Raw genomic sequence first — 20155 nt, forward strand, 5'->3', positions numbered from 1 at the left:
ACTGTTATAGGGCATATAATTAACTGCTGCTGCAGAGAAGTGTCTCTCTAGAAGCATTGGGATGGGCCCCTTCAAAAAGTTGCTATGGGGCCCACAAAGTTCTGGCTACGCCCCTGACTGGAGCTCACACTAGTGATATCTACTGTGATGCCTTCTCTGGCATTACAGTGTGTGTTTCTCTCACACTTGAGGGGATGAATTCAGGGCCGTCTTTACGTATGGGCTCAGTGGGCTCTTGCCCAAGGGCCCCAGGAGTATAAGGAGTATCATTACGACCTGATCTCATGCTGCAGTTTTTCGCAGTGCAGCGATCAGGTCACTACTGCGCATGTGTATGCACCACAATGCGCAGGCGCATCATACGGGTACAAAGCGGATCGTTGCTGGGCGATGGATTTAACGAAGAATCCATTCGCACAGCCGATCGCAAGAAGATTGACAGGAAGAAGGCGTTTGTGGGTGTCAACTGACCGTTTTCTGGGAGAGGTTGGAAAAATGCAGGCGTATCCCAGCGTGTGCAGGGCGGGTGTCTGATGTAAATTCCGGGACCGGACAGGTTGAAGTGATCGCAGCGGCTAAGTAAGTTCTGACCTACTTAGAAACTGTACTAACTGTTTTTGTACTGCTCGGCTGCACATGCGATCGCACACTTGCAAAGCTAAAATACACTCCCCTGTGGGTGGCGACTATGCATTTGCACGGCTGCAAAAAGTAGCTAGCGAGCAATCAACTCGGAATGACCCCCACACACTGTAATGCCGGAGAAAGCATTACAATAGCTCCCAGACATGGGAGCTGCAGCTATGGTGATAACGCTGAGACGCGCTCAGCGGGGTCACTGACGGGCGCTCCTTAGAGAGGAGAGACACCCAATGAATAGGATTTACCCATATAATATTACCCAGTGTCAATCGTTAACAGTGCTGTGTGCCAGATAGGGCATCGCCCCCCCATTCTATGCAAAATAGGGGCAGTGCACACAAAATATAGGGGCGTGGCTTCATTGGGGAAGGGATGTGGCCACAAAATAATACCAATTCATATTACATATTGTAACATAAATATAAATTGTTCTGTACATGAAAAATTGATGGTGAGTTTATTGGTATTGTAGTGACTATTTATATGTATTAATTCATTTAGCCGATAATATATGTCTAATTCATGTGTATATATATATATGGTATGGGAGGTAGTGGGGTGTGAAGAATGTAAATATATTATCCATTTTATTTGGTTAGTTCTGCAACCGAGAACCCGTGGAGGTAGTGGGGTTGGCGATGTGGATTTGGCTGGCTGGCATCTGCACACCAGTATTAGATGGTTGTGTGAACAAGGAGACTTGCTCGCGTGCCGGTAAAAGAAGGGGCCGTGTGCAGAGAGGAGACTCGCGTGCCGGTAAACAGAGGCCGTGTGTAGAGAAGTGGCTCGCGTGCCGGTGGAGAGGAAGGGCCGTGTGCAGAGAGGAGACTCGCGTGCCGGTAAGGAGAGCGTATAAAAGACGCTCCCAGCCGGCGGCGAGTCAGTCTGCTGTTCCTCCTGTTAGCGCTTACCTGCCTAAAGTCTGTCGCTGCCAAGAGCTGTAACTGCTGTAAACACAGCGGCGGCACAGGCTCGGGGGTATAGCCCACACAGGACTGTTGGCTGGAGCCGGCAGAAGGCTGAGAGTGGCGCAGATAGAGCTGGGGTAGTGATGCTGATGGAGCCTCATTGCTGCCGCCGCTTAACAGAGCTGTAAACGCTGTAACATTCTAGGCGGCGGCTGGGGCTCTAAGACAGTGTGTCCTACCACCGAAGCGTCGGCTCTCAGTTTGGTCACGGGCCATCCTCTTCAGGGCAAGGAGTAGCCTGACCGTGTCAGGTTAGCGGAGGTAGAGAAAGAGAGACCCTCCGCCTGCGGCATCTTCGTGCAGCACCTTATGAGGAGGCGAGGCAAAGAGGGAGAATAGGAAGCCCAGCAGCTTCAGAGTGTATCCAGGGACAGAGGCAGGGAGAGAGTCGGGGAAGCCCAGCCAGACAGGTCAGACTGGTCCTATCCCACTGGAGGTGTAAGTGAAACAAAAACTACATCTACTATATCAATTACACCTAAAGCATACTACCACTGGTTTTAAGTTAATTTATTGCAGATACCAGTGCTGCATGGTGAGACATAAGTGAAACAAGCAACACAGCAACACCTCTCTTTAGTGATATTTGGACTTGCACCTGTGTGACATTAAATTAATAGGAAGATCAGCTGTTGATATATTGCAAACCTATACTAGCCGTTATGTTGCATGCTGATACCAGGAAAGAATAACACATATATGGTTGAACATTGAGACTGAACGTAAAGGATATGGAAATTTTAATTATATATATATATATATATATATATATATATACATATTAAAGGGAGATGAAATAGAGTATGCAAATGAGTAAGGATTGGAAAATACAAGGCTAGTATTAATTTAATATCTTGATGTACATAAGGAAAGACATTGAAAGAAAGTTGCAGTGAAAACTTATGGTAACTCACTATTGTGGGGTATATATATTTAACGCTGGATTGGATCAGAAATAGAAGGAAACAGATTGCACAGAAACTGGCTGATACAATTGGAGTTCTAGGTCTGACACAAGTAACTTAAATATCTCAAGTGGACACAAATGTTTAAACATTTCAGGTTGAAAGACTTAGTTGCAATCTGACACTGGAGTAACAGTTAATAATTCTCACCAAGCAAATAACTGGCCCTGTTATCAGCACTATTTATATAGTGAGATGTTAGTCTACTGCATATGAGTGGATACAAATGTAACTTTACCCTGACCACTGCAGCTGAAAGTTATTTACAAACTGAAACTAAAGTAACATTTGGCATTAGTCTCAAAGGAACTAAGGAGTTTTCATATTTATGGACAGAAGATAAGCACAGGAACATTATACTGCTATTCAACTGTTTAACTGTATGGGCCCAAATTGCGCAAAGTTTTTCAGTCTTAAAGAGTACCTGGGTAACTCAATAAGCAAGGTTAATAACAAATTTTGTGTATTGCATGCAGTATTTATATGTATAGGTACTGGGGAATATAGCAAAGGATAAGAAAAGTGACTGTTATCTAAATATTTGGATTTATGCTTCTGAGTATAGGGAATGTAATAAAACTATATACTTACCATTAAATAGACTGGATAATAGTATATAACGTGGACTTGAGGAATCTATACAGAAGAAAGGATAAATGGGTAAGGTAAAGTAAATATATATATATATAGAGAGAGAGAGAGAGAGAGAGAGAGAGAGATATTATAGTAATAACATTGATTAAGCCCCATTTCATTATTTAATAACTAAACTAATAAGTTTCCTAAGCAGCCTAATTGCATTACTGCAATAAAATAGCTTGGGTGGAGGCACAAACACATATTAGTGGCCCACATCTAGGAACAAGGTGGGGTTACAATATTATAGTAGTCTCCATTATTTATACTACGCCGCACAGTAGCGCCACTACACCAGGGAGAGCCCCTTTTACACATTATGGCAGACAGCGTCCCCCTTTTTACACATTATGGCAGACAGCGTCCCGTTTTTACACATTACGGCAGGCAGCATCCCCTTTTTACACACTAGGTTAGACAGACAGACAGATAGAATAGATGATAGTTACCATCTCTCTGCTGACTCAGGCAGTCAGGCTCCTCAGTGTTGGCAGCTCCGGAGGCAGGGGAGAAGGAGGAGGAGGGAGGGGGAGGAGGGAGCCGCAGCAGCGCGCCGTACAGTAATTGCTGTAACAGCAGTCCCTCTCCTTCTGCATTGGCTGTCCGCCACCGCTGTGAATGCTGCGATGAGGGAAGCGCTTCCCGGCATTCACAGCAGCGGCGGACGGCCTTTGTGGAAGGAGAGGGACAGCTGCAGATTGCTCCCCCTTCCTCCTTTTCCGCTGCTCCTCTCGTCCTCTGGCACAGGCGGCTGTGTCAATTTGACGCATTACAAGCCGCTGACTTTAGGGAATGGGCGTCGTTACGCCCTTAGGGCAACTGCAATATGTGCCAGGCACACACCTAGTTACGCCACTGATTCAGACTATTGTGATATAGGTCTCACATATAATTTAACACATTGAAGGTGCACAATTGTGCAGTGGTGCGTACACTGCCAGCACAGAGAATATTTATATACTGAAAAGGAGACATAGAGGAATAGTCATTGCATATTTAATTGCAGGCAAAATAACTCCAATATATACAATTGTATCTGATTCAACATTGCAAGGAGTTATTCCAGCAACAATTGTTATTATAACAGTTGAAACTCTTGAAATAAAGAGAAACAATTGTAATAACAGTGGTTAGGCATTTTTATTCACCTTTAATTGGTTCACATATTTTTTCACTTGCACTATCTTTCGCAGACATTTTAAAGTGAAAGAAATAAAAGTTACATTTTAAGATTAGTGGTCCTCTGTCCAATAGATAGCGGACTATAAATATACAGACCTGGACAGATTTTATGAGCTCAGAGGAAGAGCAATGATGAATGTCACCTTTCACATAGCGGGTGTAGTAGGGTATGCCGGCGGCTGGGTTCCCGATGCCCAGCATACCGGCGCCAGAATCCTGACCGCCGGCAAACAGAAGACCACCCCACATAGCACAGACTTTTGAATTACTTGTCACAAAGGATTTATACATACAACATTAGAAAATGCATGTTATTTATCAATCCAATTTCATTTGCAATTATGCCCGTCAGATGTAAAATGGGCTATAATAAAATACCAGCGGGTCATTTAAGTTTCTACCATTTCACCTGCAAAGAAACTTAGTTAACTGGTATCATACATCGGTATATTGATTCTTCGATCAGATTCTTGATATCACACTACTTATTAACAGGCCTATTCCTACTTGAAATAGCCTGGATCATGATAATAATAATAAATAAATAAATTATTAATAATAATAATAATAATAATAAATAGTGATCAGTCTCCCATGCATACACAGGACATCGCACGGGCTCTACCAGCTAATCTGCAACTCAAAGGGTGGTGTTCAAATTATATATCACACCCAATCTCCATTCTAAAGCGATCCGCGTTATCACACATATCGCGCCCATAGTAATCCGGTTTAGCTGTGTAAAAACCCGGGCACCCGCGCTATCCCACGGGTAGTGAACTGAAAATGATTATCACACCCGGCAGCAGGAATTGAATACCACCCAAATAATTTATTTATGAAACTATCAATGCTGTCTGACGGTCAGCCCACCCACTGCAGCCCACCCCCTGCAGCCCACCTCCTGAATGTGTACTGCGCAGTAACATGATGGCTAATGGGAGCTCAATTCACAAAGTGCTCAGACATCCCTTTATAACAAGATGAGAGGGGTATGGGTCGTTGGATAGACACAACTTAAGTCTACAGTCATTAGGTCAACCATGGAAGGTCGACATGCATTAGGTCGACAGGGACAATAGGTCAAGATGGCCATTAGGTCGACATGTATTAGGTCGACAGGTCAAAAGGTTGACATGGGTTTTTTGACTGTTTTTGGCGTTGTTTTCTTCGTAAAGGGACTGGGGAACCCCAATTAGTGTTCTGTGTCCCTTCGCATGGCTCGTTTCATGCACCATGCTTCGGGCAAGGTGCCTCGCTTCACTCGGCACAGGTTACCATTCCAATCGTAGTCCACGTGGATCATTAAGTATGAAAAAATCCAAAACATTAAAAGAAAAAAAAAGTGAAAAACTCATGTCGACCTTTTGACCCATTGACCTAATGACCATGCCGACATATTCACCATGTCGACATAATGCACAAGAAATAAGAGATCCCTTCTGCGCTCATCCACAATCAACAATGTACAGTACTGAAATAATGGGGATATATTCTCAGTCAATCAGTCTATGAAGAGGTTCTGATTTCTGCCTTGGTTCTTTTCCAAATAGGAGGTGTTTATGTACGGGAGGACTTGATGCGTACCATACTCACATGGAGTCATGATATGTCCCTCGTATAAAGGTATCTTTGAGTCCTCTGTTCTTTTCTTTCCAAATCCTCCGGAGTGAAAAGTTATTCTCCTCGTGATCAAAAAAAGAAATGGGACAGGAGAACAACTAATAGTGAAGTAAGTCCGTATAGGCGGGAGGTCACTGGATGAAGATGCGTGAAAGGATGTGGTAAGTGTAGCTTTAAAGGTTAATGATCCGAAATTTTCATCCTCTCTACAGGTGAAGGTGCAAGAGTGGAGGTATTCAGAGTAAATGGTAGTTTAACGCGTACCGTACTCACGTCAAATCACGGTTGTTACTGCATATAAAGGTATCTTTGATCCCTCGTTCCCCCTTCTTCCTCTCCTTATTCCAGAGACTATACTGGACCGATGATTCTTATTCTCGGCGACAAGGAAAAAGAGACACGGGGACGACTGATAGTGTAGTATGTTGGTAACACGTAACCATATATAACTTTCTTATAGTGGAAAGTGATCTCTAGATTATTCTGATAACTTGGTGCATACCATACTCACATCCATAAGAGGAGGGAAAAAGTGCATAAAGGTATCTTTACTTGCACTGGTGTCTATTGAGACCTGGTGTTGTTACTTAAAATCATTCATACTTCAATACGACAGATGATCTGTGAAAAAATAGGCGTACCTCACTCACACTTTATAGTGTTTAGACCTGTGTGTAAAGGTATCTTTGGAGTGGTCCTGGATGTACCGAATCCAAAGTTCTCTCGTATTGAGTGGTGTGAGGGCCAGGACCATTGGTGATTAACCAGGACGGTATTAGCTAAGGTGAGGATAGTCCGGACTTTTTTACATCTTTACTCATCTTGGCAAAAACCTCCCCTGTTTTGACCATGGGTTCACTGCCAGCTTCTGTTTGATATTTTTGTGTATTTAATAAATATTGTGTGTCAATCACTTCAATTTGGAATTATTGACACTCGGTCTCTCTACCCATACGTACACCGCTCAATACGAGAGAACTGGGGATTCGGTACATCCAGGACCACTCCAAAGATACCTTTACACACAGGTCTCAACACTATAAAGTGTGAGTGAGGTACGCCTATTTTTTCACAGATCATCTGTCGTATTGAAGTATGAATGATTTTAAGTAACAACACCAGGTCTCAATAGACACCAGTGCAAGTAAAGATACCTTTATGCACTTTTTCCCTCCTCTTATGGATGTGAGTATGGTATGCACCAAGTTATCAGAATAATCTAGAGATCACTTTCCACTATAAGAAAGTTTTATATGGTTACGTGTTACCAACATACTACACTATCAGTCGTCCCCGTGTCTCTTTTTCCTTGTCGCCGAGAATAAGAATCATCGGTCCAGTATCGTCTCTGGAATAAGGAGAGGAAGAAGGGGGAACGAGGGATCAAAGATACCTTTATATGCAGTAACAACCGTGATTTGACGTGAGTACGGTACGCGTTAAACTACCATTTACTCTGAATACCTCCACTCTTGCACCTTCACCTGTAGAGAGGATGAAAATTTCGGATCATTAACCTTTAAAGCTACACTTACCACATCCTTTCACGCATCTTCATCCAGTGACCTCCCGCCTATACGGACTTACTTCACTATTAGTTGTTCTCCTGTCCCATTTCTTTTTTTGATCACGAGGAGAATAACTTTTGACTCCGGAGAATTTGGAAAGAAAAGAACAGAGGACTCAAAGATACCTTTATACGAGGGACATATCACGACTCCATGTGAGTATGGTACGCATCAAGTCCTCCCGTACATAAACACCTCCTATTTGGAAAAGAACCAAGGCAGAAATCAGAACCTCTTCATAGACTGATTGACTGAGAATATATCCCCATTATTTCAGTACTGTACATTGTTGATTGTGGATGAGCGCAGAAGGGATCTCTTATTTCTTGTGCATTAGTGTTTTAGGGTGTTTGAGTGATCACCCACAGATTTCCCTACTGCAGCTCTCTGAGGCCGCAGCAGTCCTCTACTTCCCTTTTTTCATGTCGACATAATGCATGTCGACCTTCGGTGGTCGAGCTAATGGCTGTCGACCTAACGATTGTAACCCTATGAGAGACCAGTGACTGTGATTTATTAAGAACAGTAAGCACAGCAAGTGACCGTTTCTTAATATCAGTCTTGAGATAATAGACCATTTTCACTACAGCTACAGAGCTGTACTATTGCCAATCTAGAAACACAAAAAAAGAATGTAGCACTCATATAATCACTGGTATAATGTATTCAGAGATGTATAATAACAATAGCCGCTGCATGATATAAATCACACTGCAGTTTACATAACATACATAGAAAAAAAGAAAAAAAAATAGATGCAGAACTTAAATAGTAAAAATTATGCTAAAAAAGAAAAACACACATACAGATAACAGCTTAATACAGAATTTACATTTTCTAAAATAAATTGCATAAATGTAGAGTAGCCATTATTATAAGGGATCTATTGTACTACTAATAAAATACAATAGAATACATCCAAGCTCTTATTTGGACTATATATTGTATTATATTTATATTGCATTATCACATAACATTTGCGCCATTTGCAGTAATGATGAAAAGATTAGAAAAACTGCTGATACCTCCTCTGACAATCTCCGCCCCCCCCCCCCCATCTTCTTCCCTTTCCTCCTCTTCCCTCTGACGTCTTTCTTACAGATGTGACCTCATAAACGTGGCGTCTGTGTGCCTGAATCAAACCTGATCGCTGATGTTCATTTTTGCTGTGGTCTGTGATCACATAGCCGCCGCCCATAGAGAGTGAAACCCCGCCCTGTGCAAATGTGCGAGTGCATGCGTACGCCGTGTGAAAACGCCAGACAGCGGACATCTGCAAATCCGTTCACAACTCACTCACCATCTAATGATTTTTCCAGTCTGTGCGTATCCCAGGACTTACTCCTCCAGTGCGATACACACAGGCAGATCGGGGCCGGAGCTGACGTCACACACCCGCCCTGAAAACACTTGGGTACGCCTGCGTTCTGCCTGACACCCCCAGAAAATAGCCAGTTACCACACCCAAACGCCCGCTTCCTGTCAATCACCTGGCGATCATAATTTTTGCACCATCCTGTTGCAGTTTGGGCTCGCACCTGCGCATAGCGGTGAATATGCATGCGCAGTCATTTGATAATCGTCCGCTACGCAATTTTGCACAACAGCGTTCAGGTCTGAAAATATACTTCTGGTTAGATGGCTGAGTCTAATTACATTAGAATGGCAGCGGTTCAAGTGAAAATGAGTGGTGTCCTGCTGGTAAATGACAAGTAGCACGCCTAATTCATGAACATGATATTCAGCTCTTGGAGTTTGCACTAAATTAGCATCAATTCTCTAGCTCACTCAGCAGAATGATTCAAACATAAACAGTGTTAATATACTCTGGTTTAAAAGGCTAAGGGGGTCATTCCGAGTTGATTGCTTGCTAGCAGTTTTTCACTGGCATGCAAACGCTAAGCCGCCGCCCTCTTGCAGTGTATATTAGCTTTGCAATAGTGCGATCGCTTCCATCGCAGAACGGCTACAAAAATAAACAGTGCAGTTTTAGAGTAGCTCAAAACCTACTCAGCGCTTGCGATCACTTCAGACCATTCCGTTCCTGATTTGACGTCACAAACACACCCTGCGTTCGCCCAGCCACGCCTGTGTTTTTCCGAACACTCCCTGAACACGGTTAGTTGACACCCAGAGATCCCACTTCACCCAGAAACTGCGGTCTGCAGTGTGACTGAAAAGCTTCGCTAGAACTTGTGTGAAACTACATCGGCCGTTGTGAAAGTACGTTGCGCGTGCGCATTGCGCCACATACGCATGTGCAGAAGTGCCGCTTTTTTTTTGTTTTTTGCATCATCGCTGCACAGCGAACATTTTCAGCTAGCGATCAACTCGGTATGACCCCCTAAATTCCATTTGTAAGAGTAACGGCCGTACCAGTATACACAGTGAGTGTCCTGCTGGTAATGAAAAGGAAACTGGCCTGATAAAGGCGGATATCCTGCTTTTGTGGTTTCTCTTAACTAACACCAGTTGATAAGTTTATGACTCATAACATAAAACAGTTGTAACAGATATTTTTAAACAAATGTATCCGTTTAGCAGTCATTGTAGCAGTTTGTAGCTCTATGCTGCTGCAACGAAAATAAAGAATAAAGGAAAGAATATATTGTATATCTGTACCACTGTAGAGCGTATGGTATTAGTGTCCTGCTGTCATTTGAGATAGTCAAGAAAACCCAGTGTACACATAGGGGTAAATTTACTATGGTGGGAGATTTTTAGAACTGGTGATGTTGCCCATTTCAACCAATCAGATTCTACTTACCATTTATCTAGCTGCTTCTAGCAGATAATAGATATAATCTGATTGGTTGCTATGGGCAACATCATCAGTTCTAAAAATCTCCCACCTTAGTAAGTTTACCCCATAGAATTTATCCCACCAGATATAAGTAGTAATAAACTACAATAGTAGTATATATTACGTGTCCCAAAACCAGAGAGTTTACACTCAGGTATCTCATATATACAGTAGTACCTAGGAATTCGTGCCATACCAGAATCACATCATTTGTATGTAACAACATAAGATACTGTGCCTGAAAACGAAGAATGAGGACTTATAGGACCTACACACTGGGCGATTGCATTCAAAGATATGAACGATCTTGTTCATTAATGAACGAGATACCGGTCATATCTTTGAGTGTGGAGGCAACAGCGATGAACGATGCGCTGCCCCGCCAGCTCGTTCATCGTTGGTGCCCCATCGCTTGTGCGTGCAGGCCAATATGGACGATCCCATCCATATTTCCCTGCACTTCTATGGAGCAGGGTGACGGGGGGGAGCCACCGGGTCACCTGTCGGCCATATCAGTCATCAGGCAGCTCGACGGCGGATCTTTAAATGTGTAGAGCCCTTAAGAATCCTATGGATATAAGCACAATCGCATCAATTTGTATAGCACAGCCTCAGATCATAGGAGAGTAGGTCCATGCAGGGAAAGACCAAGGTGTACCACATTACTCTGTAGCTGTGCATGCAGAAACGTTTACACATAAAGGACAGTATTGCCTGCTGAGGGTGCTAAGTCTTACGAGCATATAGCTGCGACTAACATTAGCCTTAAATGAACAGCGCCGGCATCTCAGTCACGGAGGACTGGAGCGCCGTATACGGAGCCTGTGAGACGGGCGCCCCGTTCTGCGCAGATATCCGGGATGCAGGAGAGAAGACTCCTATTAGTCTTGTGCAATATCTTTAAGTTTCAAGGCAAAAACTAAAGATATTGTACATCATTAACGACCCGTGGGAGCGCGCATTGTTAACAATATAGTGAATACACACTGGACGATGTGAACGATATAATGGGGGTCATTCAGAGTTGATCGCACGTAGCAACTTTTTGCTGCGATCAACTAATCCCCGCCTATGGGGGAGTGTATTTTAGCATAGCAGGGCTGCGATCGCTTGTGCAGCCATGCTATACTTAAAAATGTTCCTGCAAAACAAGACCAGCCCTGCAGCTACTTACCCAGTGCGACGAATCCAGCGATGAAGGCCCCGGTCCTGACGTCAGATATCCTCCCTCTGTTCGCCTGGACACGCCTGCGTTCTTCTTACCACTTCCCGAAAACGGCCTCCAACAGTGAGTATCCGCCCCGGGCCGACTCTCTCAATCTTCTTTCCATCCAGCGCTGTGTCTTTTCTTCACACTAGGTGCTCCGTTGCCTGGTGACGTCTGTTGCCGGTGAACGGGGCGCATGCGCAATGTGCACGCCGCGCATGCTCAGTTCTGACTCGTTCGCACCACAGCAAGCAACCGCTGCGTGCGAACGGTCAGAATGACCCACATTGTCCGATCTACCAGATTGGAAGATATATCGGGTGCACATCGCCAAGTGTGTACCCAGTCTAAGTAGCTAAAACGTTGCACAGTTCATGTGTCCGACAGTGTGTACAGAGTCGCATGGCCGATTGAGATGCACAGTCTCAGAAACTTATTCAATGTTCATGGGTGGTGACTGGTAGATGGCTATTTAGAAGCACAGAGATACACTGACTTATAGGTGTGTTTTGGGAGAGTGGCGGCGGGGGAGGGTCACAGAATTGGTTGCCAACTCAGGTGCCTAATTCATGTTTGTATGCAACTGCAACTGTGATTGTCTAGGCTAAAGTTAGAAGGGCCTAATTCAGATCTGATCGCAGCAGCAAATTTGTTAGCTTATGGGAAAAGCCATGTGCAGTGCAGGTGGGGCAGATGTAACATGTGCAGAGAGAGTTAGATTTGTGTGGGGTGTGTTCAAGCTGAAATCTATATTGCAGTGTAAAAATAAAAGCAGGCAGTATCTACCCTGCACAGAAATAATATATATAACCCACCCAAATCTAACTCTCTCTGCACATATTATATCTGCCCTACCACCCCACGCAAACAGGGGCAAGTGCGCTGAGAACGGAGCACGGACATTACAAATGGGGGCGTGCCGTGAGTCAGGGGGCGTGAAATCATTGCTTAGCAATGGGACACTACCGCAGCAGGAGTGGGGGACAAAACAGAGCCGGGAGCTGCGCTCCGCGTGACGTTCCCAGCTCTCTGTGGAATGGACCGGCCCATCGGCCCTTCTGGCCTTTGCGGCTGTGTCAGGGACAAACACTTCTAATCACAAAAAAAGTAACATGCTGCAGAGACTACTGTAGCCTCGCGCTTTATACACGTTAGTTTTACTTTCCTTAAAAAATGACCGTCTTCAGTTTCAGGTTCACCCACTTTATTTACAAAAGGAAATATAATGTTTAGATGCAGAAGTGGTATAAATAAAAGGGGAAACAGATGACACACTGTAGACAATTGTGTGTTGCAATTTAAAAAAACAAAAAAAATGCACAGCAGCAATCAGGTCTGAATTACCCCCTACATCCACTGTATAACAATCTCAGCCTTCCTTTCCTTCCATTACTTCCCAAAAATTCCTGTCTGCACTGTCTGCTTTTACTACACCCCCTTCTCATTGTCCATTCTATAATACACCAGCTCCATTCTATATTATTCCTCAAAACACCACTAGAATCATGGCTCCTCGATCCTGTCCCATACCAATCCTCACTGCTAGGTCACACTCCACCCCCCCCTCAATTTCCAGACGACCCACACGCATTCGGAACCCAGCCAACCTGATCCCCATCTCCCCTGTCCCTTCTCTTCCTTTCTCCTGTGCACTCTGGAATACTAGATCAATCTGCAACAAGCTGCCAACTAGCCACTACCTCTTCATCTCCTACTCTTAACCATCACTGAAACCTGGCTTTCCTCTGTCACCACCTCCCCTGCTGCCCTCTTCTATGCAGGCCTCTCCTTCACCCACTCGGTCAGACCTGATGACTGCCAGTGTGGAGAAGTGGGCATCCTTCTCTCCCCAAACTGCACCTTAAATGTCATCCTACCTGGGCTCTCCCTCACCTTCTCCACCTTTGAGGTCACACTATCCGCCTCTTCTACCCCATTCACCTCATTGTGGCAGTGATCTACCACCCCTAATTGGTATTACAATCTCGGGTCTCTTGACCGCGCTATCCTGTCCTCCCTCCTCTTTCCACTATGACCTGTCCCAACCAGGCAGCCTCCTATAACTCTTCCCTAATCTCTGCTCTCCTCTGTCCCCCTCAGCCACTCCAAACCCCAACCCTGGCACACCAAAGTAACATGATTCTTACAAAAATGTTCACGCTCTGCGGAACGCTTCTGGAGGAAATCTCACTCTCTGGCGGACTTCCTTCATTTCAAGTTTATTCTCTCCTCATATAGCTCTGCTCTTTCCCTCGCCAAGCAATCTTTTTTCCTAGTGCTCATCTCTTCTCAGTCCTGCAGACCACATCATCTCTTTTAAACCTTCAACACTCTCCTTCGCCCCCCTCCTCCCTCACTGCCACCGACTTTGCCTCCTTCTTTATCTCCAAAATTGAGGAAATCCAAGTTCATATCTCCTCCCGTCACCCATCTGCTGACCCCCTGCCCCTTCATCCTTCCCCTCCATCTATCCCACCCTGTCCTCCTTCCGTCCCACTACAGATAAGGAAGTCCATTCCCTCATATCCTCCCCCTCTCAACCTGCCCCTTGGATCCCCTCCCGTCTTTTCCTCTCCCTCTCCCCCACTGCCTGTTACCACCTTGCTCACCTCTTCAACCTATCACTCTCTACCGGCATCTTTCCCTCACCATTCAAACATGCTCTGGTCTCACCTATTCTAAAAAAAAAAATAACCTCGACCCTTCATCACCCACTAGCTACCACCCCATCTCTCTTCTCCCATTCGCCTCCAAAATACTTGAACGACTGGTCTACAGCTGCCTCACAAGTTACCTCTCTGACAACTCCATCCTTGTTTTCATACAATCTGGCTTTCGCCCACTACTCTCCACTGAGACTGGCCTGGTGAAAGTCACCAATGACTTACTTTTGGCCAAATCCAGGGGCCACTTTCCTCTGCTTATCCTTCTAGACCTCTCTGCGACCTTTCACACCGTGGATCACCCTCTCCTCCTCCGCACACTCCAAAACATTGGCCTCACTAGCACGGTCCTTGACTGGTTTACCTCTTACCTCACTAACCGCTCCTTCTCTGTGCCTGTCTCCGGCACCACCTCACACCCTTCCAGCCTTCCTGTTGGTGTCCCTCAGGATTCTGTCCTTGGCCCCCTTCTGTTCTCCCTGTATACCTCTTCCCTGGTTGCGCTCATGAACTCCTTTGGACTTCAATACCACCTCTATTCTGATGACACACAACTCTACCTCTCCTCTCCTGATCTGTCCCCCTCTGTCCTCTCTCAGGTTTCCAGCTACATCTCTGCCATCTCCTCCTGCATGTTTGAGTGCTCTCTGAAGCTCAACATGGACAAAACTGAGCCAGAGTAACACCCCCTACCAATATCTCTATCACTGTTGACAACACCATCATCTCCCCTGTTCCCCAACTCCGCTGCTTGGGCGTCACTCTTGACTCCTCCCTCTCCTTAGCACCCCACATGCAAGCTCTGGCACAATCCTGTCAGTTCCAGCTACGCAAAATTGCTTGCATCAGGTCATTTCTCTCCCAGAGTGCAACTAAACTTATCATTCACTCACTGGTCATCTCACGGCTTGACTACTGCAACGTTCTCACTGGCCTCACTTTCTCCCCTCCAATCTGTCCTCAACTCCGCAGCTAGGCTTATCTTCCTCTCCCGCCGATCCACATCTGCCACTCCCCTTTGAAAAAATCTACACTGGCTCCCATTCCCCTACAAAAGCCTCTTCAAACTCCTCACCCTGACATACAAGGCCATCTCTAATTCCACTGCTCCCTACATCTCCAACCTCCTCTCCCTTCATACTCCCTCCCGCCCCCTACAGTTGGCCAATGACCATTGCCTCTCCTCTGCCCTGGTCACTGCTTCCCATGCTCGAGTTCAAGATTTTGCCCATGCTGCACCCCTTCAGTGGAACATGCTCCCTCGCTCCATTAGACTCTCCCCGACCTTGCAAAGCTTCAAACGGGCACTAAAAACCCACCAATCCATCAAAGTGTACCTTACGATGCATAACCTAGTCCTGAGGCTGGCTTATCTATCCCCATGCCTCATGCCTTGACCATCTCTGCTTTGCTTACATCCTGCCATCAGGCTACCTCCCGCTTGCTTACACCTCATTTCATCTGCCTGTCACCCCTTCCCACTACGTTGTTAGCTCCTCACAGCAGGGCCCTCTTTCCTCTTTTTGTTAAAGCCTTCTTCTCGACACATTTCATGCACAGCTCTCTCCTACTCAGCGACCATCTTTACCCGCTTTTTTCCTGCCAGTAAAGGCTCATCTCTATCCATGGCTGCAAGCTCCTAGTATTACGCTGATCACTCACTCGCTACTTACATCTAAGCTGTATTATGTTTTGAGAATTGTGGTGCTCTTTGTTACCTGTACTCTATTTTGTTATTTATCTACTGTAATGTTAAGTTTTGTCTCCCTGTACTGTCCTTTGTACGGCGCTGCGAAACACCTGTGGCACCTTATAAATATAATGTAATAATAATAATCCCGCACCTTTGGCGATCTTGGACGCCATTACACCCCACCCAATGTCTAATTTTATGTGAGCAAGTCCATTCCTGGATCTGAGCAGAAGAAGAGTTTCAGACAAAAAACTAATACTTTTTACAATTGTTGCCTATTTGTGTATTGAACGGGAAGGCCAAAAACATTGGGATAACATATAAGGTAAAAGTTGCATAACAAATGTTATTTGGGAAGACATAAAGGGAAGATCACAAGATAATATTATTTACCTACTGAAATGTTCCCAAGTTCACTTTGAGGAGTCTGCATTTATAAGGCTTGGGTGGAGGTGCTAGAGATATATTTACTAAATCAAACCCCTCTATTTATTATAGCTTATATAAACTTATAGCATTTACCCCTCAGTCTCCAGACCAGAACCACCCAGACCGTAGCTTAAGGAAGGGGGAGCTCCGTTATATGCAAGCCAATGGAACTGGGAGTATTAGGTGCTACAGTTAAATCACATAACTTTGTTTGAATACTTTTGCATCTACAGTATTACCTGCTAGTATGTTGGTTTAATTCATGTAGTGGTATTACTGACTTCAGTCAATAAATTTACAGATTGCATCCTAGATGGAGTAAAAAGAGTTATATAAAGTTTAGTGGCTGGGAAACAGGGACTGCCCTCCTTCTGCTGTTCATTCATCTTGCCAAAAATGGTATTGGACGAAGAACCCTAACCCAACCTGAAAGAAGAAAAGATAAGGTATCAAGCTTTGGGGGGGTGCGTTAAACACAGGCCCGGCACTACCTGACCAGCAAAGGGATGCAGAGCAGGTAGGCACCAGCCTGGAGAGGTGCTCTCCCTGCTCTGCATCCCCGCTGCTGAGACTGGCCTCCCTATTTTATTTAAATAAGTTTATCCCCTTTTTACTATTATACCCTCAGTGCCTCATAATCCTTAAAAAAATCACAGGCACCCGAGTGTGTATTCATATTAATGTACCCTGTTACCAATGATTAAAAAAATGTAATTAACCCCCAACATATAGGCAACTAACGAAATGATGATGGTCCCTTTTATACTGTATGACAGGGGTGTCAAACTCAAATTCATCGGGGGCCGCATCAGCAGTTTGGTCCCCATCAAAGGGCCGGTTGTATCTGTAGGTCAGTATATCCAAAATTTACCGCTCCACCTGCCTTATATGTGCCCAGCCATCTGCCCCCTTTTAAAGTGCCCAGCCATGTGCCCCCTTTTATAGTGCCCAGCCATGTGCCCCCTTTTATAGTGCACAGGTCCCCATTTTACACATTGCGGCAGGTACAGGTCCCCATTTTACACATTGTGGCAGGCACAGGTCCCCATTTTACACATAGCGGCAGGTACAGGTCCCCATTTTACACATTGTGGCAGGCACAGGTCCCCATTTTACACATAGCGGCAGGTACAGATCCCCATTTTACACATTGTGGCAGGCACAGGTCCCCATTTTACACATTGCGGCAGGCACAGGTCCCCATTTTACACATTGCGGCAGGCACAGGTCCCCATTTTACACATAGCGGCAGGTACAGGTCCCCATTTTACACATTGTGGCAGGCACAGGTCCCCATTTTACACATAGCGGCAGGTACAGGTCCCCATTTTACACATTGTGGCAGGCACAGGTCCCCATTTTACACATAGCGGCAGGTACAGGTCCCCATTTTACACATTGTGGCAGGCACAGGTCCCCATTTTACACATTGTGGCAGGCACAGGTCCCCATTTTACACATAGCGGCAGGTACAGGTCCCCATTTTACACATAGCGGCAGGTACAGGTCCCCATTTTACACATTGTGGCAGGCACAGGTCCCCATTTTACACATTGCGGCAGGCACAGGTCCCCATTTTACACAGTACGCTGGCAAGTGTCCCCATTTTACACATTGCGGCAGGCACAGGTCCCCATTTTACACATTGCGGCAGGCACAGGTCCCCATTTTACACAGTACGCTGGCAAGTGTCCCCATTTTACACATAGCGGCAGGCACAGGTCCCCATTTTACACAGTACGCTGGCAAGTATCCCCATTTTACACATTGCGGCAGGCACAGGTCCCCATTTTACACAGTACGCTGGCAAGTGTCCCCATTTTACACATAGCGGCAGGCACAGGTCCCCATTTTACACATAGCGGCAGGCACAGGTCCCCATTTTACACATAGCGGCAGGCACAGGTCCCCATTTTACACATTGCGGCAAGTGGTGGAGGGAGGGAGAGAGAGAGAGAGAGAGAGGAAGGGAGAGGGGCTGACTTACATTTGAAGAGGTTCTCGCCGCTCTTCAGCCGCCTCTCCCTCCTCGTCTGCGCGGCTCCCTTCTCCCTCCTCCGACGGGGTTTCGTTGAATGACGCGTTTGCGCCGTGACGTCACGACGCAATCGCGTCATTCCGCGAAACCCCGCCCCCCCGAGCTGGGCACTCGGGAGAAGGGGGTTTCATGGCGGCGGCACCGCGGGCCATCAGACGAGGTCTGGCGGGCCGGATTTGGCCCGCGGGCCTTGTCTTTGACACCCCTGCTGTATGATATTCCACACCCTCATTCATATTAGAAAAACAGCTGGATCAAGAAGGGCTCCCAGCATATTTGGCACCTCAGTGACTATGGTCTATTGAAAAATGGTCTCTACAATCATACCACACTGCACATGCCCAATCTTGTCCGATCTTGGAAGCGAAACAGTGTTGGGCCTGGCAAGTACCTGGTGGTTGACCACCTGGAAATACCAGGCTTTATAGATTTTAGTCCATAGAGAGTCTAACACAGAAGAAGGACCTTCTCGCTGATGGACCCCGTTGTATCCCGGTGTATCAGCCGGTTATATAGACTTGCAATCAGATTTCAGTTTGAGCACTAATTGCTCAGAGCCTTTGGGGAACTGAAATTTTTTTTAAGACCGACCTAATAAAAGTTATTTTTAAAAAAACAAACCGTTTATATCTTCATGCTATTAAAAGCTATTGTTTCTGAATGTCGAGTGCTCCCTCCCAGGGTATTCTTTTTTTCTCCTTTTGTATTTTCCTAAATACCTGTTTACAAATCCACGGGAGCACCACTGACCATCACAATTACTCACCTAAAAATTGTCTTACCATATAGGTATATAAGTGATATATATTGGGGGTCAACCTATCAGTCTGTTTTCTCCGGTAATAACCGTCTTCTCATTACATCAAATAAGATCCTGTGTGGCTCTTCCAAACCACAACTTCCTACCTCTCATGATGATGCAAGTGCTTCTCTAGACTGTAGAAGAGGTGTCAAAAAATGAAAAATGGAAAATCAGTGTTAAAAAAAAACACTAATGCCGTAGGAGAAACTGTATGTTCAGAAACATCACAAATTCCTTTAGGACAGTCTAAGTGTATCCATGAGTGGTATGTGTGACGCCTTCCTTTCTGAGACTGTACTCACAGAGAAGCCTCTTTCCACCATTTTTGCATCCTCTGCAAATGTCAGTAGCAGAAGTATAGCTGGTGATAAAGAAATTGAGGATGCCACTGTTGAAGTGCAACAAGTTCTGTGGCATATTTGTGTAGATTATGCCAGTGTTTATGAAAATGTTGATGATGAGGATGAGGATGCTTTTGTGTAAGTCAGGCACAGGTGGAAGCATTTATTGCCCGTAATAAAAGGCCATTGTCGCGTTTGGGCATAAGACCAAAAAATTCACCTCCTGTGTGTAGAATTATTTCTACCCAAAACCTGACAACACTTATCTAGCCATCTGTAGTGTTTGTAAAGCCACAGAAAGTAGAGATAGTGACCATAACCATCTAGGAATCTCCTCCATGTTACGTTATTTACTGCAAGTTCATGGAAAGTTTTTGGAAAAATCAGAAATTTATGCTATAAAAATAACCATCATCAATAACCTTACTAATGATCGGAGTTACTCCTAGATCCAGGATAAGGCTATGTGACTCCTCTCCTATACAGGATTCCTCAGAAGAATCCTTGAGCACTAGGCCTAGAAGTTGATCTTCATTCCAGAAGGGGACCAAGAAGACTACTAGTAGTTTCAAACAGCAAATGACCATTAAATAAT

At 45.2% G+C, this 20155-nt stretch overlaps 1 long non-coding RNA gene and 1 pseudogene across 2 annotated transcripts in view; one reads left to right on the forward strand and one right to left on the reverse strand.

Moving 5' to 3' along the window:
• Nucleotides 1–20155, reverse strand: part of LOC135056804 (uncharacterized) — a 202369-nt gene that overhangs the window by 165944 nt on the left and 16270 nt on the right. For both annotated transcript variants that reach the window (XR_010244076.1, XR_010244075.1), the window contains exon 2: nucleotides 3167–3211. This is a non-coding gene — a long non-coding RNA (uncharacterized LOC135056804). The remainder of the gene's footprint in view (nucleotides 1–3166; nucleotides 3212–20155) is intronic.
• On the forward strand, nucleotides 18731–18848 carry LOC134898206 (5S ribosomal RNA; annotated as a pseudogene).

The sequence above is a fragment of the Pseudophryne corroboree genome, chromosome 3, assembly GCF_028390025.1.
Source record: "Pseudophryne corroboree isolate aPseCor3 chromosome 3, aPseCor3.hap2, whole genome shotgun sequence".
Lineage (NCBI taxonomy): Eukaryota > Metazoa > Chordata > Amphibia > Anura > Myobatrachidae > Pseudophryne > Pseudophryne corroboree.